This window comes from Desmodus rotundus, chromosome 3, assembly GCF_022682495.2.
Source record: "Desmodus rotundus isolate HL8 chromosome 3, HLdesRot8A.1, whole genome shotgun sequence".
NCBI classification, from domain to species: domain Eukaryota; kingdom Metazoa; phylum Chordata; class Mammalia; order Chiroptera; family Phyllostomidae; genus Desmodus; species Desmodus rotundus.
In genome coordinates this window covers 181,800,774-181,822,434 of record NC_071389.1, presented here as the reverse complement: position 1 = coordinate 181,822,434, position 21,661 = coordinate 181,800,774, and positions in this window count along the sequence as shown.

Below are 21,661 nucleotides of genomic sequence, written 5' to 3'. Positions count from 1 at the left end.
TGGCTCCAAGTCCCCTCCAGAAGTGGCAGGCTGTGCACAGTTGAGTGTGGCCCTCAGTGGTCGTCAGCTGCTCTGCTCTGGAGCTGGACCTCAGCAGCACACACCTACTCAGAAGCAACCTGCATGTGCTGGGGGTACTGGAACAAAAACGAGAAAGTGGTCCCTGCCTTCATATGCTTCCCAGTCCCAGTGGGGGAGCAATCAGGGTAAAACAAAAGCAAATCATGCAAGACTGTATGATGAGTGCCTTGTAGGGGGCTCTGAAATGAAGCATCTCCGGTCAGGAGTGGGAGGGAGAGGACAATGGAATAGAAAGGGAAGTTTCTAGAGACCTTGAAGGGGGACTAGGAAGAAGGGAGGGCATTTGGGATGAGGGAAATGGGAATGGTGGGCTAGAGGAGAGCGGCTGCCCATCACCATCATTTGGCAATGGAGTCTGGAGTTAAAGGCTGGTGCTGCTCCCTGGGACCAGAGTGGGAGTTCCGGTTTCACCAATGGCAGGGGACTCAGAGATGGTTCAGGGCAAAAGTTCTGAAAAGGGCCAGATAGTAAATATTATAGTCTTTGTAGGCCAAGAGGCAAAAATGAAGTTGTTATCCTAGGTGCTTATATACTATTTAAAATGCAGTTATTAAAAAAATGTCAAAACGAGCCGGAGACAGCAGTTTACAGGTCACACAGAGGCTGCCCCTGGGCATCCACTTGTGCCTGTGAGCCCTGACCTGGCTCCTGCTTTGATTTTACTCCACTGAGCTGGCATTTCTTGCAAATGCCAACCCATGGCTTGGGGAGGGGATCTCATGCTGGCTGGCATTTCCCAGACCAGGGACAATCTTACTGGAAAAGGATAGCTTGCTTCTACCTCCTCATGAAAATTAGATTTTTCTAGGTGGCCATGAGAGAGGCCGCTCGATTTCTAGGTAGAAGAAAGAAAATGCCAAACGGGAAACTCTGTCTAGGATTCTGAGCAGTGGGTATTCCCCGAGCTATTGCTGGAAGTGGGCCCAGAGGATGGGCCTCCTGCTCCTTCTGGCCCCTAGTCTTCTCCTGGACGTGGAATCACACGTGGAGCCTTGAGGATGCACTTCTCTGCCCCTCCTTGCCTGGCTCTTCGCTGGTGCTGGAGATGGGCCCTGGGCTGGTGTGGCCTCTGTGTGCTCAAGGTGTGCACACATACAGGAGTGTGCATGATGGGGGAGGTGTGGCCCAGCCTGCCATGAATCAACTACAGACCACAGGCCTTCAGACAGAGCAAGATGCTTGTTCCCTTCCCTTAACTGGCATTTATTTTCTATGCCAAACTTTGCACCATACAATGTTTCAGCTGGAAGGAACCTTATAAAATAATCTGGTCTGTCTCACTTTTACAGATGAGCAAAGGCCCCGAGAGAAAAGGTGGTATATCCCAGGTCCTACCCCCAGTTAGAGTAATCTAGTACCGGAATTGTTTCCCCTGACTCCCAGGCTGGATGTCTCTGTGTGTTGCACTCTGCTCCTTCTGCCTGAGAGTCTCCCAGGTCTCATTAAGCTGCCTTCTACCCCGCCTCCTGAGGCCCATTCCTGCCTCATCAGTTTATCTGCATCCAATCTGCCTGGGGAGGCTGCCTCCGGGGTCTCCACTCCTGCTTGTGAAACCCTGATCTGTCTCCTCCAATCTGATTTTCCTCAATTCAACCTGCATTTATTGCAGATGTCAAGCCTGTGTAGGCAATGGGGACACAGCACCACAGTGAACAGGCTCCTGTATGCGAACGTCTCACTGTCTAGAGGGGAAACTGGAACACTTACAATCCGGTGTCCTTAATGCTGCCATTCACTCATCATCCATTCACTCATTTATTCCCTCCTCTATTCATTCAGCAAATGTTTATTTGACAGGCAGGCATTGCACGGGGGGCCCTGGGAATAATTGGCAAGGAGTCTACCCCAATTGGTTTTCCAGTCCATTGGGGGAGAATCAATAATAACTTAAGCAAACTTGCTAGGTCATTTAAAAAACTTTTCTTTAAAAGATTTTATTTATTTAAGACAGAGGGGAAGGGAGGGAGAGAGACATCAATGTGTGGTTACCTCTCGTGTGCCCCCTACTGGGGACCTGACCTGGCCTGCAACGTAGGCACGTGCCCTGATTGGGAATTGAACCAGCAACCTGTTGATTCGCAGGCTGGCACTCAATCCACTGAGCCACACCAGCCAGGGCTGCTAGATTGTTTTTAAATTGAGGCAAGAGCCTCAGAGGAAATGAATAGCTCTGTAATTGGAGGAGAGGTGTCCAACTTTAGAGAGCTGCGTGGTCCCAGAAGAGCGTCATGTGAGTGAAGCATGAGAAGGCATGCAATAAGGCAAGGAGTGGGGGACAGGGACATGGGGATTCTGGGGGCATTAGAAGGGAGCATATATTTTCCTGCAGAAGCAGAGGGGTAGAGACCTCAGGGAGAACTGGCAGTGGAGAAAAGCCAGGGCCTCCTGGAGAGCTCCAGGCTTGATTTTCAAAGCCAGCACCACCCCTGTCCACTCAGCACTGAGGGGCAGGAACGCGGCCATTCCAGGCAGTGGGACCATCTCACCAGAGGGAACGCAGATCGGAGTTTCTGCTGGAAGGCAAGTGGTGGCTCCAGTGTGGCCTTTTTCTAATTCGTGGGAGCGAGACAGAAGATGCCCCTGCACATGTGTTTGCTCTCCTCCCCGCTGATAAAACTTTCTATTACTGCAATCATTTGCCCTTTTTCAATGGGTATCACCTGGGAAGTTGGGACAAGTGGTCCCAATTGTGCTTAAGTGGCCAAGGCATCCAGCTGCAAGGAAGTTTTTCTCACAAAACACCCAGTTTGGACAATGGTCAGTGGTTTGTCCTTCTGTTCCCCTATTGTACTCTCTCTATGGTGCACATGTTGTTATATTATTGTTATTCAATATTTATTGTTCTCTGTTGGTTGTAGTGAAGTCGCCTAAAAATCCCATATCATTAGGGCCCCAGGTATGAAATGGGGGGTGGGCACAGTAACCTCCTCATGGCCTTCCTGCTTTTCTTTTCCCTGTCTGCCTCCAGTCCACCCTGCACATGACTTCCAAATTATGTGTCTTCAGAGGACAACCCCTATCATCAGAACTTTCCAGGCCTCCTACACAGAATAATTCCAGTCCTTTTGCCTGACTTCTAATGTCCTCCATCATGTGATACTAAATCTTCCTTTTCAGCATTTCCTTTCTCCACATTATCTACCCAAACACACCTATACTTTGTAGCTACAGTAGACAAAGTCGTGGCCCCAGACGACACCCACTGGCATGCCTTCCCATTAGTCATCCTCTCTGTTGGGATACCTGACTCTTTCTTTAATCTGTTGAAATCCTACTCATCCTTCACTGCACAGCTCAGATATCTTCTGCTCAAAGGGGCCATCCTCAGTCTCTCCAGTCCAAAGCCTATTCCCTGTCTTCGGTGCTCCTACCGTTGAACACATTCTGCTCCCACTGTGGTCAGTTGTTTACCCACCTCTCTCCCACTCGAGCTCAAACAAAGCCTTCCTTCAGAGCAGGAATTTGCTCGTCATCTTCCTGTCCATCTCAGTGCCTGGAATTGGGCCTGGAATGTAGCAGGTGCTCAATAGCAAGGCTTTCTGGACTGAAACGACTCCTTTTATGACTTCTTGCCTGTACTGTTGAATTATGTCCTGAGCCTTTCAAGCCACTGGACATATACACTAGCTTCGTCACTGTATCCATATGTGATGTTTCGATGAAGTACCTTCTATGCATGAGGAACTGGGGTAAGCCCTCGACGAGCTGTTTTATAATACAATAGAACGCCCAGCTGGGGGCCTCTCCCACTGAATGTTGGAGAACAGTGATTGATACAGCCATTGCCCTGCCTTCACTCACCATGTGTGTAGTTCTAGTGGATGGTAGCGTTTGATGTGAGTGGGACTCCTAGAATTCGAAAGACAAAGAGCCTCCAGGTGACGATTCGGTGGAGTGCCTCAGAGACCGGGGAAGAGCCATCAGGTGGGGATGGAAGAGGCAATGGTCTGAGGGACAGAGGTGGAAGACTAGAGAAATACTGCTGAGGGATAGAGTCATATACCTCAAATCTGCCAGGGACAACCAAGGGTATATCTGTTGGTGATCAAGGAAGTCTTAAGAATTATTTCTAAAACTCCATTCCCCTCATTCCCAAAATGTCTCAGTTTGGAAGATAGAGTGAATTGTCACCCAAAAGAGGTGGGGGGGGTGCAGTGGAGGTGGTGATGATCTCTCTTTTCATCATTCTCTGCTGCTGTTTTCACGGGGAGCCAGGTTAGTTGACTGTAATACCAACAGCAGTGGAGCCTGCAGGGACAAGCATAACCAGGCCACCACGCATTTTCTGAGCTCCCGTGTGCCAGGTGCTGTGCTGGATGCTGGGATTTAGGCACACAGAAGACTTGGGGGGAACTATGTGTCATTTAGTTCATATCCTCAACCCCAGCCCAATATAATATAGTTCCCCAATCCCCAGACAAGAGATTTAGAAATCTTTTTCAAAAAATTATTTTAAAGATTTCATTTATTTATTTTTAGAGAGATTGGAAGGGAGGGAGAAGGAGAGGCAGAGAAACAGCAATGAATCCATTGCCCTTTGCACACGCCCCAACCAGGAACTGAACTCACAACCCAGGCATGTGCCCGGACCATGAATTGAACCTGCAGCTTTTGAATTTGCAGTATGATGCCCCAGCAACTAAGCCACACTGGTCGGGGTTAGAAGTCTTAAGCACTGAAAAGGATATGCTGTTCCTCCAAATGTAATTCAAAATAAGAACAATACTAACCAAAACATTAATTTAAGAAAGCCCCCCAGAGTTCTAATTTACTTGATGCTTTTACTGCCATGTCACAAGTGTCAAGGCAGTAAATTTTGACACCTCTGTTGAGCTGATGCCCTCAGCTCAGGTTGCCTCATCTTATTGGACAATCCAGCACTGACCCAATCGCCTCCCAGCTGGCACGGCCCCACCCCATCCTCCTTGGGCCACAGCACTGGGCCCAATGATGGATACAGGCAGTTCAGTCTGGATGGCTTTTTGGAATGGGCGGATGGGTTCCAGATGTTGGCAGCTGGCGGTCACCAAGACAGACCTGAGTCTGAGTGGAGCATGGAATTTCTCAGAGCCACACACAGGTCTTTGTCCCGCAGCTTTGAAGGGGCTGCTCTGATGCCGCCCCTACTGAGGCGTGGTTTGTTGGGTCCTCTCTAGACAATGCCCAGAGGGAAAAGCTAAGGAGTAAGTCTCTGCTATGAATTACCGATCGCTTTTTTCTGATGCTGGGCCTGGACCACCCTTGTGCTTGTGGGCAACAAAAGGGATTTACAGTGCGGACCCCAAATTTCAGAGGTAGAAGGGACTAACCTGCAACAAAGGAACAATGGTAGAATCACAGTGAAAAATGTACATTAATGATGCTCTGGCTGGTGTGGCTCAGTGGATTGAGTGCTGGCCTGTGCACCGAAAGGTCCCCAGTTTGATTCCCAGTCAGGGCACATCCCCAGTTGGGGGTGGGCAAGAGGCAACCTATCAATGTATCTCTTGCACACTGATATTTCTCTCCCTCTCTTTTCCCCTCCCTTCCTCTCCCTAAAAATAAATAAATAAAATATTTTTTAAAAAGAAAAGTATACATTAATGAGACATTTCATTAGACTTGTTTTTAAGCAAATATATGTATGTACAGACCTTCAAACTTACAAATGAATGGGTGTTCTATGGGGTTATCTTGGAGAAGGCTATGCATGTAACTAGAAGATGCTGCCATTGCTTAGAACATTGTGGGACTCTCCTTTGGGAACACGTTCAGATTTAGTTCTTGAAGATGGCATATATCCTCTTATCAAAGGGCAAATTCCTGTTGACTGACCTTTAAGGGGCTAGTAGTCACTTACACTTTGGTATGAACTAGTGAAATCAAATGCAGCTTAACTATAATTTGACAGTCACATAAGTGGGAGTCTAAGCAGAAAGATATATGGAGGCAGAGCTTGGCAGTGGAACGGTGGACGACGAGTGGATTAAAGAATTGTGGGGGCCTGGCCAATGTGGTGCAGTTGGTTGGAGCGTCATCCTGAAAACCGAAAGGCTGTGGGTTGTTTACGCATGAGGGCCCATGCCAAGGTTGAGGGTTCGGTCCCCGGTTGGGGTGTATACTAGAGGCAACCAATCCATGTTTCTGTCTCACATCAATGTTCCTCTCCCTCTCTCCCTCCCTTTGTTCCCCACTCTCTAAAATCAATAAGCATGTCCTTGGGTGAAGATAAAACGAAAAAAAGAATTGTGGGGAGTGGTGAACTTAGGGCCTTGGCAGAGCAGCTGGGGATGTGTTGTCCCCAGGACATTAAGGACAGGGAGGCCGGGATGCAGGCCTCGGGGTGGGAGAGGCCTGGGAAAGCAGGAAGAGGAGCCCTCAGATGGGAGCACGAGAGGGCATCCAGGCAGTCAACAGTTCTGGGTCAGTGAGAGGCTTGGAGGTACGCAGATTTGAGTGCTAATCCTAGTTTTGTCATTTATTAGCCGTTTGACCAAATGCAAGGGACACCTTTCTAAATAGTGTAGTATAAAACAGTTTGTTTCAGCTATATAATAGGAATAAAAATAAGGCATTCTTTCAGAGTTGTTACAAGGCAACTCTGAAATAAACTACTTAGATAAGTGTTAGTTAGGCAGGAAGCCACTGGGAAGGAGTGATGATGCTGGTGATGATGTGAAGTTCCAGGACAAAGCCTACCATAGCCTTGCCCCTCCAAAGTGGGACCACCATCGAATTTAACTCAGCAACGTTTATGGAGCACGAATATCCCCTCGCTGTGCTGGAGCTGGAATATGTAAGAAGACGAAGAGGGTTGTGTGCCCACAGTCTAACACGCAGCACAAACTCAGGGCCTAAGTGACAGAAACAGAAGTAGGAGTCAGGGTCTGAGATGGCTCTGGAAGGGTGGAGGAGACTTACGGTGGGGGAGTGGGGTGGGGGAGTGGGGAGGACAGTCCATGAGAAGGAATCATTTCCGCAGAGGGTGGAGGTGGGGAGGACCGGGCCTGGCAGCAGACCTGCGGGCCCTGCACCGCGGGACTTAAGCTGTCCTGTCGCAGTGCGTGGGAAGCCCTGCACGTGCTCCTGGTTTCTCCCCTTACCTCAGCGTGAGCTTCATTTCCAACACAGGTCTGAGATCTGGGATCATTCCTGACCATAGCAGGACAGGGTCCACTGTTGGTCAATATTATAATGAGTTTAGACTCAACTGTAAAAATCTGCTTGTGACCTGAGGAGCTACAAAGGAGAAAAAAAATGCCATTTCTTTTACTATTTCATTTGCCCAATCTCAGCAATGAAAGCCCTCTCAGACGGCCTCTTGTCTGAGACAGGTAGCTCTTTGGTCGTGTATTCAAAAAGGTGTGAACATTTGAGTGTAGCCACGTTCCACATACAATTTAATATATGGATTCTGATGAGCCGCGCCGGGAGCAGATAGCCTCCACCTCTGCATGCCTCCCAGAAATGAAGGAGATCTAAGATGGAGTGGGAGGATCGCTCATCCATTCGTTCATGCCACATGCACGACCGTGGAGGGGTGGAGACCGGGAGCTCTGCAAGTAGACTGCCTGGGTTTGCACTCCAGCTCCAGCTTAGTTTCTATGGAAACCTCTTTGTGTCTGTCATGGGGGGATAGTACCTTCTTCATATGGTGGTTTTGAGAGTTAAATGAAACAGCACATGGCAAGTCCTTAGTGCATTGCTGGCATGTAGTGAACTGTGACTTTTGTGACTCATCACTGTCATTCAGCATCCACCATGAGTCAGATGCTGTGCTTAGTGCTACAGATAAAGTGCAGCCCTTGAGCAAGAGGCACAGAAGGTTACCACTGGCAGTGGCTCTGAGTTCATTGCCTTATCCTTTGTGCTTCTCCAGGGGTTATGGGCAGATTCCCTACTGGAAGGGATTTTTAAGTCTCTTATCTTGTATGTTAGCACTTTTGACAGGCCAGTCATGCCACCTCTTCAGAAAAGCTTTCTGTTATCTCCATCCAGCCCCTCCAACACCATCTCCCGATCTCTTACCTAATTTCCTTCACAGCACTTGCCATTTTCTGAACGCCTAGTACTTGTTTACTTGCTTGTCTTCTCTCGCTCTTCCTGAAATGCAAGCTCCATGAGAACCAGGACCTCGCCAGGCCCACACAGCCTCTGAGTCCCACCCACAGCAGTGCTGGGTAAATACCGTTGACTGCCTGACTACTGAGTGAAGGCTGCAGGTCTGGGGCCATGCAGATCTGACCTGAGGACAGAGGTCACGGTTTCTTCTGTTATTGTTCTTGGCTGTCAACAGAGCTCTGGGTACACAGTGGAGCATGATAAATACTTGTTAGTCGATTGTTTGAATCAACAGCCTCAGAGAGGAGGAATACCTGGATGGAGTAAAGGAAATAGTGAGATTATGGGTTCTGAGTAAAAAAAAAAAAGCACAGGAAATTGTTTGTAGGGGAGATTTCATTATTGTGGTGTGGTAACAACAAGTAGATTTGTAGCCGTTTTTTACTGTTCATAAGTTTAAAAATATGGTACGCGAGCTTATACAAGAAAGCTGGAGATTTCACAAGTTTCCATTGCTTTGCAATAGTGGTGACTTCCAGCGACACTGGCACTCACCCCGCGGGCCAACGTGACATTTACAAATCATTTATCAGCACTGAATTCCCAAGAGCTTGCTCTGCCCTTCTCCGAGATGTTGCTGACACCCCTGACAGGGGAAGCCAGCCTGTGTTTTGACAACCGAGTGGTTTCCTTAGCAAGCGGCTGGTGCTCTCGGGGCCCAGCGGAGAAAGCTCTGGCTTTCAGAGCATGACTGCACCTCTCAAGGGCTTCTCTCCGAAGCACACGCTGACTTCATCCTAACACTGGTATTTCGATTTGTCTCTGCGCTCTGTGAAGCTGGCTTGCCAGTTGAGTACAAAGCAGGTCTCAGGCTTCAACACATTGGTTATTTTGCTTAAGAAAAGCCAGTGATCTTGGAGCACAAAGACCCAGGGAACCCAGAAAGGATGTTCTGAGCCCCTTCTAAGAACCCAGAAGGGAGCTAAGCACGGTGGGGAGGAGGAGTACAGTGAAAATACCAACAGTCAAATGGCATCGTCAACCGTGGCAAAGATGAGATTCAAGAATTTAAGGTAGTAGGGGCTCCTGATACTGCTAGCTACTACTTGCTGAGCACCTACTGTGTGCCACGCTTCATGGTAGACATTGTATATACATTATCTCCAATCACATATTACTTTTATCGAGAAATAAACTTGCTAAGTTGTAGAGCCATCAGAATTTGAAGAAACCACACAGCTAATAATTGGTGGAGCTCGATTTGAACCTACACTTTCTGCCAGCTGGTAAGGGCTGTTAAGGGTCGACCACACAGAAACAAAGATCCCTGTTAGTGAGTGGTCTGGGCTGAGCAATGAGATGAGCCTTGAGGCAAATGCAGGTGACTAGCTGGGAAGGAGGGGCCAGGGTGGGGAAGGGTAGAGCTCAGAACAAGCAGGGGAAATTGTGTCAGAAAATCCTGGAGCTAAGTACAGGAGTGCCCTGAGAGCAGAGTCAGGTTCTGAGGCTTCAGCAGAAGGTCTGTGGGCATTTGATGGAGGTTGTGGGAATCGCGGGAGCCAAAATTTTGGACCAATTAAGGTAGGGCTGTGGTGGGCTTTGAAAAGCAGAATGAGGAGTTTGAAACAGATTCTGTACTGTAGGTGAGGGCAGCTGTGGGGGGTTTCAAGAGGGGACATTAACCTGATGAAACAGTACTTCCAGAAGCCCGGCAGAACAGCCATGTGTGGGGAATCTGGGGCAGGGGACCAGTGGGGAGGATCCACGATGGCAACGGCACGAGCGTGCTCCTACCTCCCCACTGGCTGCTCCGCCTGAGACAATTTCCCTTGCTCTCTGCTCGTCTCCATTTCAGCACAGCTGCTGATGTCCCTCTGTGCTCTGCCCAGCCCCTGCTGGGCCTGTGGCCTCCCTCCCTCAGGCCAGGGGCCACCACCATGTCCCAGGTGGCCTGGATGTGCTGGGCCTCAGCAGATCCGAACAAGCACATTTTCCTGAGGGAAACCTGACCATGTGTTGCCATCACAAGGGGGGACAAATCTTTGGCTGCTTTGCTAAAAATGCTATGGATTATTATAGAAATAATTTATTTCCCTTGTCTCATTCAAGGAAGGATGAAAGATGATGCTTCTTGCCTGAAATGGGAGACCAACATCACATTCCATAACATCATGCTTGATTTCTGCTGGAAAGTTGTCCATGAAGTGCAAGTAGAATTTCATTTGTTTCCCTCTTGTAATATATTCAGGGCTCCTGGAAAAGACAGAGTTACTTTTCCTAGCAAAGAGGTAGTACTAGCTCCCTGATTGTGGGTTGCTACAAGCACCTCAGGCTCAGATGTCACACCCATGGCAGATGTGAGTGTGGTGTGTGAGCATGGGGGGAAGGAAAGGAGGAGAGCCCTGGGCCTTCTGCTTTCCTGTCTGTCCATATCAGAGACATGACTGTAGCCTCTGAAAACTGTGCCCAGTGGAGCTGGCAACATGGAGTTCATACAACCAGATAAACATGGAGTCAGAGACCATCATCAGAGCTAGAAGGTGCCTTGGAGTCCAACAATAGCAGCCATTCTCAAACTTCAGTATGTATCACCCAGGGTGCTTCCAAACATCCACATGAATGGACTCTCTCCCCAGAAATTCTGACTTAGTAAATCTGGGGAGTCTATATTTTCAGTTGGAACGTTTTGTTACAAGCAATAGAAACTGCTTCTTGTCTGACTTAAGCAGGAAAGAAGCTTTATAGAAAGGACATAGCGCCAAGGGAAGCTGGACAGGCAGCATGTTCTGGGGACTGCAGGACCTGGTTAAATGAAGAAGGTAGAATGACATCCCAGAGAGTCATCTGGTCAACCTGCTTGCTAAGCATCAGCTCCACATGAGGGGCCTTATGGTGGCACCCACACAGTCTGAACCCCTTCCAGAAGGTCTTTCATCAGACCCCCTTCCTGAAGCTCTTTGTCGTCATCCTGCTGGTTTGGGCCCTTCTAGGTCATTAACTATGGAGCCAAACTACTATGTACTTCCTATAATTTTACATGGACTTTTATTTCACATGATCTCCCCTTCCAGGAAAAACAGACACTCATTTGTCCATAGACTAGAGATGGGCATTGTGTTCAGAGCCTGTGATTTTTTCCAAATCATTTTAATTAGACCTAGTATTTGCCGTGTTACTTGTGCTCTTTACACATTCTATCCTTGCGATAACCCTGGAAAATCGGTGTTCTGTTATCTTTCCCATCTTACATATGAGGAAGCTGAAACCCAGACAGGTTAAGTAACACATCCAAGGTATAGAGCAGTGGTGGCTTACCTGGGACTGAAGCCTAAGCATTCTGGCTCTGGAGTTGGTGCTCGTCTAACCACTGTGCGCTCCTTTTTGGAATTGCTCTGCGACTCGTATCATCGCATCTGGAGGGTGTTTTTCCTCTCACTGTGATGCCCACTCAATCTGTTGTTGGCCCTAGATACCTGTGATCAGTTACCCACTGCCAAAGGTGCCGGGGTTTACATCCTGACTCCTTCACCAATCTCATTGTCCACTTCGTAACCCACCCACCTTGTCTCAAGTAGAGACACCTTCTCTAGCTACAGCCTGTACATTTGTGGAACAATTATAGTTAGAAAATATATATTTTTTGGTCTTAACTCTCAAAATTGCCTCCTTACATACATGAGGTATCACAGCTCTTTTCTTGTATCTTGCAAATGGCAAAAGTCAAAACTTCTTTCTTAGCCACACACCATCTGCAAGCAGGCTGCAGTTAGCTAATACTCATCGAGCATTTATGTTCCCCAGAGACTGTTCGAAGTGTGTTACATGTATTATCTAATCCTCAACACAACCATGTGGAGTAGGTATTACTACCACCACCAGGTAGAGCTATAAAATGAGGAGGACAGTGGTATTGCCTGACGTCTCACAAGAAGTACATGGCAGAGCCAGGGATGAAAACCAGGCAGTCCAGCTCCAGAGTAGCACTGAACTAAACCTTCTTGCCGTAGCCTAAGCTTATTGTCTCTTGCTATGTTAGCAGTGAAAATTAATCCATCCATTCAGCAAATATTTATTGAGTGCCTATTGTTGGCCAGCTGAGGGACAGCTGCATGGTCTCTAACTTTATGTAGCTTAGTCTAATGAGGGAGAAGGACATAAATCAAATCATCCCATAAATCTCTGTGAAATTCCCATTGAAAAAGCAGAAAGCACTGAAGGAGACATCCATGGTACTGTGAAGGTGCAAAATGGGATGGTTTCGCCTTGTCAGGTAGCTATGAGGTGGAGGCCTGAGGCTACAAGGCCTCTAATGACAAGGACCTGAAAGCATATTTGTGCCCACAACTGCTAAGGACCCTGTGATATAACCCCAGCTTCGGAAGCCTTGGGGTGGAAGGAGATGAGAAGAAGCAAGAAAATGTGTTATGTTATGCAACCCTCTAGGCAGCTTCTCTTCTCTCTTTGTTCCCTGCTGCTTTTTCCAGCTCTGAGGTTGGACCCAGGAGAGGAGTGAAGCAGCTGGGCCTCCTGCAGGTCACCCTGCAAGCTTCTGTCCCCAGTGAGTGAACTCAGCGTTGGGTCCTCTGTGGCAGAAGACAGTCCTTAAGAAGAATCAGCCACATCCAATCTGCTGGGAGAGAAATGGGTGTCAGGCCTGCAACTTCAGGGGAAAGGAGGGTGGGGACTATGTGGGATCTGGGGTCCTGATGGCAGGTCCTAGAGAGGTGGACATGTCCTTTTCTGTGTTTGCCTGGTGTGCCTTCTGTGGCAATGTGAGGACAAGCATGGGGACCCCAGATGCCACATCACAACCAAAGATTGGTGTGAGTGTCCCCACCTACATTCATAGGAGACATTTGGAAACTCAGGGACCACACAGGTGACTTCTGAAGCACTTGACATTTGGCTATAGTGCTTTAATTAAGGAAAGGATGAAGAGGGCTTCTCTATCTGTCACCTCTGAAGACCCTTGCTGGTGGAGCTGTCTGCCCAGGTCTTTGAGTCCTTATGATTCAAAGCAAGCAGAATGATTTTATTTCCCCAATACTACCACGTATCTAGAGCTGCTATGTTGCTAGTCACATCGTATTCCACGTGGATGGCATTTCCAGGAGTGTAAGTAAACAGTGTCCCTGGCAGTGGGAATGCAGTGGGGTCTAATCAGGTAGGAGGCAGTCGTATTTAAATGAAAGCTTTTTAATACATGATTCCAGTCTCTATTCTGTGAAGCTATTAAATCAACAAAACATTACTATGGAGTACTGTACCAGTAAGATATAGGTGAGATCATGAGGTAACCAAAATAACGTATCAATCCCAAGGGCATAAAACACAACTTTATTTCTTACTCACATTACCGATATATCCTTCAGGTTGCTCTCACTCCCCACTCATTGGTTGGCACCAGTCACATAACTGCAGCACAGATGGCCCCGAAAGAAGATTCTGCCTAGGAAGTAGAGAGTCAGAAATACTTGGGAACACTAAGCACCGCGCCAACATTATCAGAATTTTATCTACCACTACCAGTTAAGGCAGGCATCCTTTGGTGATGTCCAGTGTTTAGAAATTCCACCCTCTGAAATAATGTCAAGGTATGATCTAGTCTTTAATTTTACTAGATGCCCCAATTGGTTATTGAAACTAGTCTCATTGTTATAAAAAACTAACTTGATAACTACTCTCCCGTTTTACATTTATGGAATCAGAGACTGGCAGAGGTGGACGAGACCTCAGGGCTCTGCCAGTTCCACTGATGGGCAGCAGAGCCAGAGAGGGGCGAAGGGGCGCTCCCCAGCCGCACAGCTGTGCAGCACCTGGCCTGGCACCAGAATCCAGCTCTCTCGTTCAGGCTTAGTTCACTTGCCTCCAAAACCACCTTTCCTTAACTCCTTTGCCAGAATCATTCTGTGGTCCCAGCTCTGATGTTATTTTTAAGGATAGGGCTGGCTCATCCAACAGATTTCACCTGCATTTCTCCTCTTTTAAAATGTCGTAATGTCTGCTCAGCATGACCGCCACACCCAGGCTGTTAGTCTATCTCCTTATGTAGCAGCCTCCTTTCTCAGATACTCAGAAGGTCACTTGTGAGGACTCTGGTCGACCTATTGGGTTTTCATGAGAAAGCTGTTTGTTGCAGTTATTAGGCAATTTTTGAGACCAGCCTTTTATGCTATAGTTAAATGTTCTGATGCTGTGCCATGTTACTTGGTTAGGTACTATAAGAAGAACAGCCATTTATCCATGAGATCAGGGACCATTTTTGTTCAGCCCATCAGCTCTAAGGCTCTAAGTAAAATTTGGGGTATGAATGATTGTCTGTTCTGGGTCACTGAGTGTGCTAGGTGCTTAATAAACAATTTATCTTGTCCTCACAGAAACTTTGTAGGATAGATATTATTAGTCCCATTTTACAGATGGGCAAACTAGAGGCATGTCAACAATTGAATCTAAAAAGCAAACAAGCAGAACAGAAACAGAATCATGGATATGGAGACCATTTGGTGGGTTATCAGATGGGAGGGGAAAGAGGAAGAATGGGGGAAAGGTGCAGGGATTAAGAAGTACGATTGGTTGGTACAGAATACGCAGGGGGTTGTTAAGAACAGTGCAGGAGATGGAGTAGCTAAAGAATGGGCATGAACTAAAGGGGGATTGCCAGAGGGAATAGGGGGGTTACCAGTGGAGGAGCAAAGAGGGAAAATTGGGACAACTGTATAGCATTATCAATAAAATATATTTTTTTAAAGAAATGCATGAGCCGTGCCCACCTGGCTCCAAAGGCTACACTCTTTCCCCAGTCCTAGCGGCTGTCCTCTTTCTCAACACTTCTCTCTCCACAAGTCCCTAAGGTTCTTAGTCTCAGCTTCATAACTTAAGAAGCTCTGTGTGCTTTACGTTACCACCAAAACCTGCCACGCACAGACGTGGATCACCAGTAATTATTGAAGACATTAAAATTGGCATAATCAAATGGAAATATAGTCCCATAAATGTCGCTGGGTCAGCTAGGGGTTCAAACCCTGCAGTCACACAGATCTGGCTTTGAACAGCTCCACCCCCCCCACTCCCCCCCACCCCCTGCCCCAGCCCCACTGCCCCACTGTCCTCACCACCCCCCTTCCCGCACTCAGCTCCTTACTTCAGATGTGTGAGCCTGGGCAGGCCATGCAAACTCTCTCAGCTTCTGTTCCCTCATCTCTAAGAGGGTGACAAAAAGACCTAATTGGTGAGGCCCTTGTGAAGATCAATGAGAGAACACAACCAGAACGCTTTGTGAAGTCCCCGCGGTTTCGGTTACGCAGAGGGCAGCCGCAGTAACTGTTGGAGGGATTGGAGTAGCTTCGGCGTTGACAGAGATTTCTAATAAGGAGGAAATTGCTGACAGGTATCCGAAGTCCATCGTTATCTGTTTTCTTCAAGCCGTTCTATGGTTATTTGTCTGTGCTTTGACAAGTTCTTGTCTGAAGAGTGGCTGAGAGGATTGAGTCTTTCAAACATGTGGTTCTTGACTTTCTTCTGACAAAGTTCAGGACACCCCACCCCGAAATGCACCACCTTGACATACTGACTTCTTAAGCTGAAGGGGTTTGAGAAAATGGCAGAAATGGGCAGGTCACCCTGCCCTCTCCCTCCCTTGTCCTTCTTCCCTGAGACAGGTCACAGGTCCTCAGGTGAGAGGTGCTCTCTCTGTACTCGGGGGAATGAAGACATTCTTATCACCAGAGACAGGAACTTGGGGCCGAGAAAACTACAAACAAGCCTCTGTCTTCCCCATTACTTCTTCACCATTTACTACCAGCCCAAAACTCTTTGTCTTATCAATTCTTCACAAATGTTTTATTTCTTTGTCTAAAAGGCATAAAACCTTCCTGCCCTGGTCACTTCTTTGGGTCTTTATTCTCTCGTGAAGCATCCCACTTACATGTAAAAATTTAATAAAGCACACATGCTTTTTTCCTGTTAATCTGTCTTTGTCAGTCACGGTATTTTGCTGTGTGTAATGGGCATCCACGTGCTCATTACACATGGGATTATTATACCCATTACTATTCCCATGGTATGTAATCTTACCCATGTATAATGTGCATCCTTATTTTCCCCTCAAAAATCCGGGCAGAAAAGTCCATGGCAAAATACAGTATTTTTCAGACCCAGCCAAGGGCCTTAAGAGGGTTGAGGAAATCCTTTTCTTCCCTCCACTTCCCTGGAGGTTTGGGCCACAAATCGCCCACGGGAGCTGGATTTTAGGTCCTCAGAACTCAAAGGGTGTGGTGAGAAAATAGGATGTGTGTGCGGGGCCCTGAAAAGCCCACCCTAGGCCCCATTCAAGAGAAGAACCGCGATGGTTGGAAGTGGGGCACAGCGAGTAAAAAGCACACCCTTTTTTATGACTTTTGTATGTGTGGGTGAGTCTTAAGTCAGTCAGACCGTATTTCTTGCCTTAGTCTTCTTTGTTTGTAAAGTGTGGAGAGGTAGCTTTCCCCAGCAGCCAGAGCTGGTATGAAGACAAAAAAAAAAACATTTAAGAATTGAAATCTTTGAGGTCTTTCAAAGAAAACATACTACGGAAAGTCAATGTATCCTCGATGCTATGATGGAAATCGCATGACCTTAAGTTTAGAGGAAAAATGTCTGGGCCTAGGTCCCATCTTTGTCACTGGAGCAGACTGTTAAATCTTTGAGTTCCAGTCTGCTGGCCCCAAGGGGCGGTTGAAGGAACCCTCTTTTTCCTGCTGTACCTATCTCAGGGAGGTGTGGTGAGGACCAGATGAAGGCGTCTCTATAAGTCTTCATAATTTCTCAAGCATTCTCCTAATTTGGTTATTGCCTTTATAATTATCGACTTGACTCCCTGTGTTTCTGGGGAGTGAGCTCTCAAAGACTCAGCAGTGACTAGAGAGGTGTGGAGTGACAGTTCCCAAGACGGGACTATTTTGGTGGTGGGCCTCAGGCCCCTAGCTGATTGTGGCAGGTGTGAGAGACAGGGCCGAGGCTTTATCTTCTGAGTGCTGGCCTGCAGTGTGACTTCTGGCCACCTTGCTCCTGTCCTCTGGTGTCCTGTTGGGAGCACAGGGAGCGCAGTGGTGGAGGTGGGCTTTGTGCAGAGGGAGGCCACCTCCTTCCTGCAGGTGACAGAGGGCTTAGGGTACCAGGGCAAGGCTGAATTTGAAACCCAGATAACAGAACTATGGAAGGAGAGAGCTGATCCTCCCAATTCAGATCCTTAGAGCGTCTGGGAACAAAGGGTTTGTATTTATATAGTGCACTTATGAAATGTGTAGTTATTCTCATATAGGGTGTTACTGATAGACAGTAATGATGTTACTCTTTGACAAATGACTGCTTTTTCATCTGTCAGACAGAGAAACACATTAAAAAATTGCAAGCCTTTCTTTTCTCTCTTTTGTTTTACTGTCTCTTCTTTTCTCTATTTCATCAAAGATTTGTAGAGCTCCTGCTACATACCCCAGACATAGGTGCTGGAATGCAAAGGAATAGCACCCTCTCCGCTTGATGTGGCTAAACCCATTGTAATCCAAAAAAAGGATGAATACTTGTTAAATGTTCTTATTTTTCAGACACCACTTTCACATATATTTATTTAATTAAACCTGTAAACAACCTCCATAAGGTTCTAATGATAATAATAACAGTATATGAACGTTATTTCATTTAATCCTTATGAGGTGAACACTGCTATTATCGCCATACAGTACCTTAGGAGGCTGAAGCTGAGAGAGGGAAGGAGCTTGGGGCCAGTGACTGAGCAAGCATTCGGTCCTGGAGCCCTAGACATGGAGCCCACCTTTCAACTCGGCTTCTTCTGAGAGTCACTCCAGGACCTCAGGCTATAAATGGTGGAGCCATGTTCCTGCCGAATCGTGGGGTCCACACCCCCCTCTTTACAGAGGGGCTGTGGTCCCACCGCTTTTGACCTTGAGCAGAGACCCCCTCTGAGATACTAACCCCAAACCTGAGGACTCAGATAGGTAGGCTGGAGACAGTTGTTAGGGGTAAGTTGGGCGGGGCCATGGTGAGCCTGGGGAAGGAGCCTGACTTGACCTGGCTTAACTTGGGGAGTGAAGAGGAGTAAAAGGGAAGAACTGTGGGCCGGACACAGGGAGAGGTTGGCCTCTTTGCTGGTGCACCTTCTTTATCCTGGAGTGAGCAAGAGGCAGAGTCTTGTGCTCAGTGATTCCTGGTGTGAATTGGGAAATTGAGGACCCAAAGGGCAAATGGCACCGAGTGGTCTAGCAACAGGAAGCCTGATGTGAAGACGGCCAGACGGCCAAGGCACTAGTGGTCCCTCATTTACCAGGGGGTGACTGTCAGCAGGTCAACTTTCTGCAGCTTCGTTTTTTCTCCTTTTTCACTGGGGGGTTAGCCTACATCCCCATGGAGTTCTTGTGAATAGCAGGTGAAGCAATACGTGCGTAAATGAAATGACTAAAAACTGGTTGGATAAGCAGGGTAATCATGTTTGTTTTAGTGAGAAACTGAACGTGCCACCATGTCTGCAGGTAATGGGATGTTTATTTTACGTGTCACCTTGATTGAGCTAAGGGATTCCCAGGTAGCTGGTAAAACATTATTTCTAGGCATGTGAGGGCATCTCTGGAGGAGATTAGCATTTGAATCAGTAGAGTAAAGAAGACGCATTCACCAATACGGGTGGGTGGGCATTGTCCAATCCACTGAGGGCCTGAATGGAACAAAGAGGTGGAGGAGGGGCGAATTTGCTCTCTCTGCTTGACCTGAGATATCCATCCTCTGCTGCCCTGAGCCACTGTTGCTCTTGGCCCTCAAGCTTTTGGACTAAGACTGGGACTTACACCATCAGCGCCCCGATTTTCAGGCCCTGGGACTCGGACTGATTCACAGCACAGGCTTTCCTGGGCTTCCAGCTTCCAGATGGCAGGTCGGGGGCTTCTCAGCATCCATAACTGTGCGAGCCAATGCCTACAATAAATCTCCTTATATGTATATCTCTATATATCCTATTGGTTCATTTCTCTGGGGAATCCTGACTAATGCAGGTACTATCCCCTCGTTACAGGGCACACCCTGTGACCTGTCAGCCTGCTGTCAACATGGTCTTTGGAGTCAGAATGTCTTACATTTAAAAATAATTCTCCCTCCTTCTTACTAGGCTACTTTAACTAACAGAGTCTGAGTCCCTTTAATTGTAAATTGGGATGAGAATACGGGCCTCCTATGCTTGTTAGAAGCTTCCATTAAATGTACACAAAGCAGCTACTGCAGTGCCCGACGCAGCTACTGCAGTGCCCGCCACAGCCAGTGCTCCACAGGCAGGGATCCATTTGTGGAAGCTTAGGCTGCGATCCTCCCGGTCCCTCCCGAAAAGTAAGGGTGACCGCAGGACAAGTCTGCCTGTGCTTGCTGAATCTCCGCTAATACAAGGTCTTAGAAATCTTCAGACCCAAGCCTCTCCTTTTACAGATGAGGAAGTTGAAGACCAGACAGGTAAAGAGGGTCTAGGTTCTGGGCAGGACCCAGGTCTCCTACCTCTCTCTTCAGGGCTCAGCTCTCAGGCACATTTGCTTGTCTCTCCGCCACCTCTGTCTGCTCCCAGCCAGCCCCTCAGCAGCCTTGCCTCGCAAGCCAGCCTGCTCTGAGTTGCCCTGGGTTGTTCACTGGAGCAGAGAGAGAAAGCGCTGGAGAAGATCATGTGGGGTTGGCCCAAGGAAGCATCAGAAGCAGGGCCTTGAGAGGTTCTGGCAGCAGCGACCTACTTACAAAGGAAACAACAAGGAGCGGCCATCGTGCCTTTTATTGTTGGAGGGGCTGGATCTGCTGTGATCTGCTTCCTGGAACACAAACATGTAGGAATTGAGCCTGAAAAGTGGGACTAGGGTACCCTTGGGCTCTGCTGTCAGAAGTACTCATGCTTAACAGGGTTTATGGTCTAGATAGATGCCTGTGGGGGTGGGGAGAGAGAGACAGAGAGAGAGACACAGAGAGAGAGATCACAAGAGCATAGGAACGCTTGTTGTAAAGGAAAGGAAGTGGGGAGAGGGTGCCGGGAGCACCAAACCACTCCCACTGCAGATTCTTCTCCAGATGTTACCAGTGAGAATCTGTATTGCATTTCCCAGTTTATGCACCATTTTCATGTTATCTCAAATATTTTTCCCCCCCACGACTACTTCCTGAATTCACTATGTGCCTGGAGATAGGCATTGGCCTAAAGATATTTTTGCTGGACAAGTGTATTTTGAATTATCAATCACATTTTAGTAGGTGTTTAGTAAACAGAGTCAGAACTCAGATTTGGGATACGAACTGTTTGCATCATACCACAGAGCTGGGTACCTTTAGGGTCATCACACTTGGATATCCCCCGCTTCGCCCCACTTCCGTTGATCTGGAGTGGCACACAGAGATGAATGCATTTCAGCGTTCAGCTCACACAGATTCACAAACACTCAGAGTCCTCTGCATCACCTTGCCATCCCATCTTTAAAATGGAATCAAAGGTGCCTCTGGTTCTTCCTCTGCTTCTAAAGACTGGGTGCAGCCAGTTAGACATTCAGATTCCCAACCCAAGAAATGTACTTATTGGAACTAGAAGGATATAAGCTGGACGTCAATCGACAGCCATCTGTTGAGTATCTTCTAACTGCTGAGCAATGTGCCAGGCACATGGAGAGGGTATGGGAATATAAAATGACTTACAGGTTAAGTCAGAATTAGGGAAACCAAAATGGGAGGATGCCAAGATTGGAGGCTGCGAGACAATAAGGCAATGAGCTGGATCTTAAAGGATGGGCAGTTCTTGCTTGGACTGGTACGCAGGGAAGAGGGAGCATCTCAGGCAGAGGCACAGCTGGGAGCGGTAATGTATGCAGCGGTAACATACATTCTGGTACTAGGGAAAAGCTGGCATGAGAGGGGCTGGAGGACATGAGTGCCCAGGTTTCAGAGTGCAGACCTGAGGCAGTAGCCCCAGATTCTCAGCCCCTAGGGAGGTGAGGGCCATGAGGACAGCAAGCCCTGGAGGGTCTAGAAGACCCTGGAGCCTCTAGGGCCTGACCCTTCAGCCATTTTAAGGTGCTGCTCATTCCTTGGCAGGAGGCCTGGAAAAGGGGGAAGGTTGCAAAATTCCCACCAGATGGCAGTATTTCCTAGGGTGACTGCCCCCAGGGGAGCACCATGGAGGGGATTTTGCCTGAAGAGTGCCTGGTATTAAGACTTACAGTCCTAGGCAGCTGCCCCTGGAACTATGGTTCAGGTTTCTGGTTCATTCCATGACCACCCCTGCCCCTGCTCCCGCCCAATAAAATCCAAGGATCTCATTCTGGGAATGGGAAACATGAGGTTACAGAGGAACCCTCTCCAATTCAAGGGAAGGCATCAGCACACTCTCCTCCTCTTTCCCTCGTACCTCCTCCTCCCCTAGTTAAAAATCTAAATGGTGCAGGCATGCTTACTTTCCCCAGGAGTCACAGTTACCTGGGGAGCGGAGCAGTTAGACCCTGTGTTCAGCCTTGCCTCACCCCCAGTGCGATCCCACAAC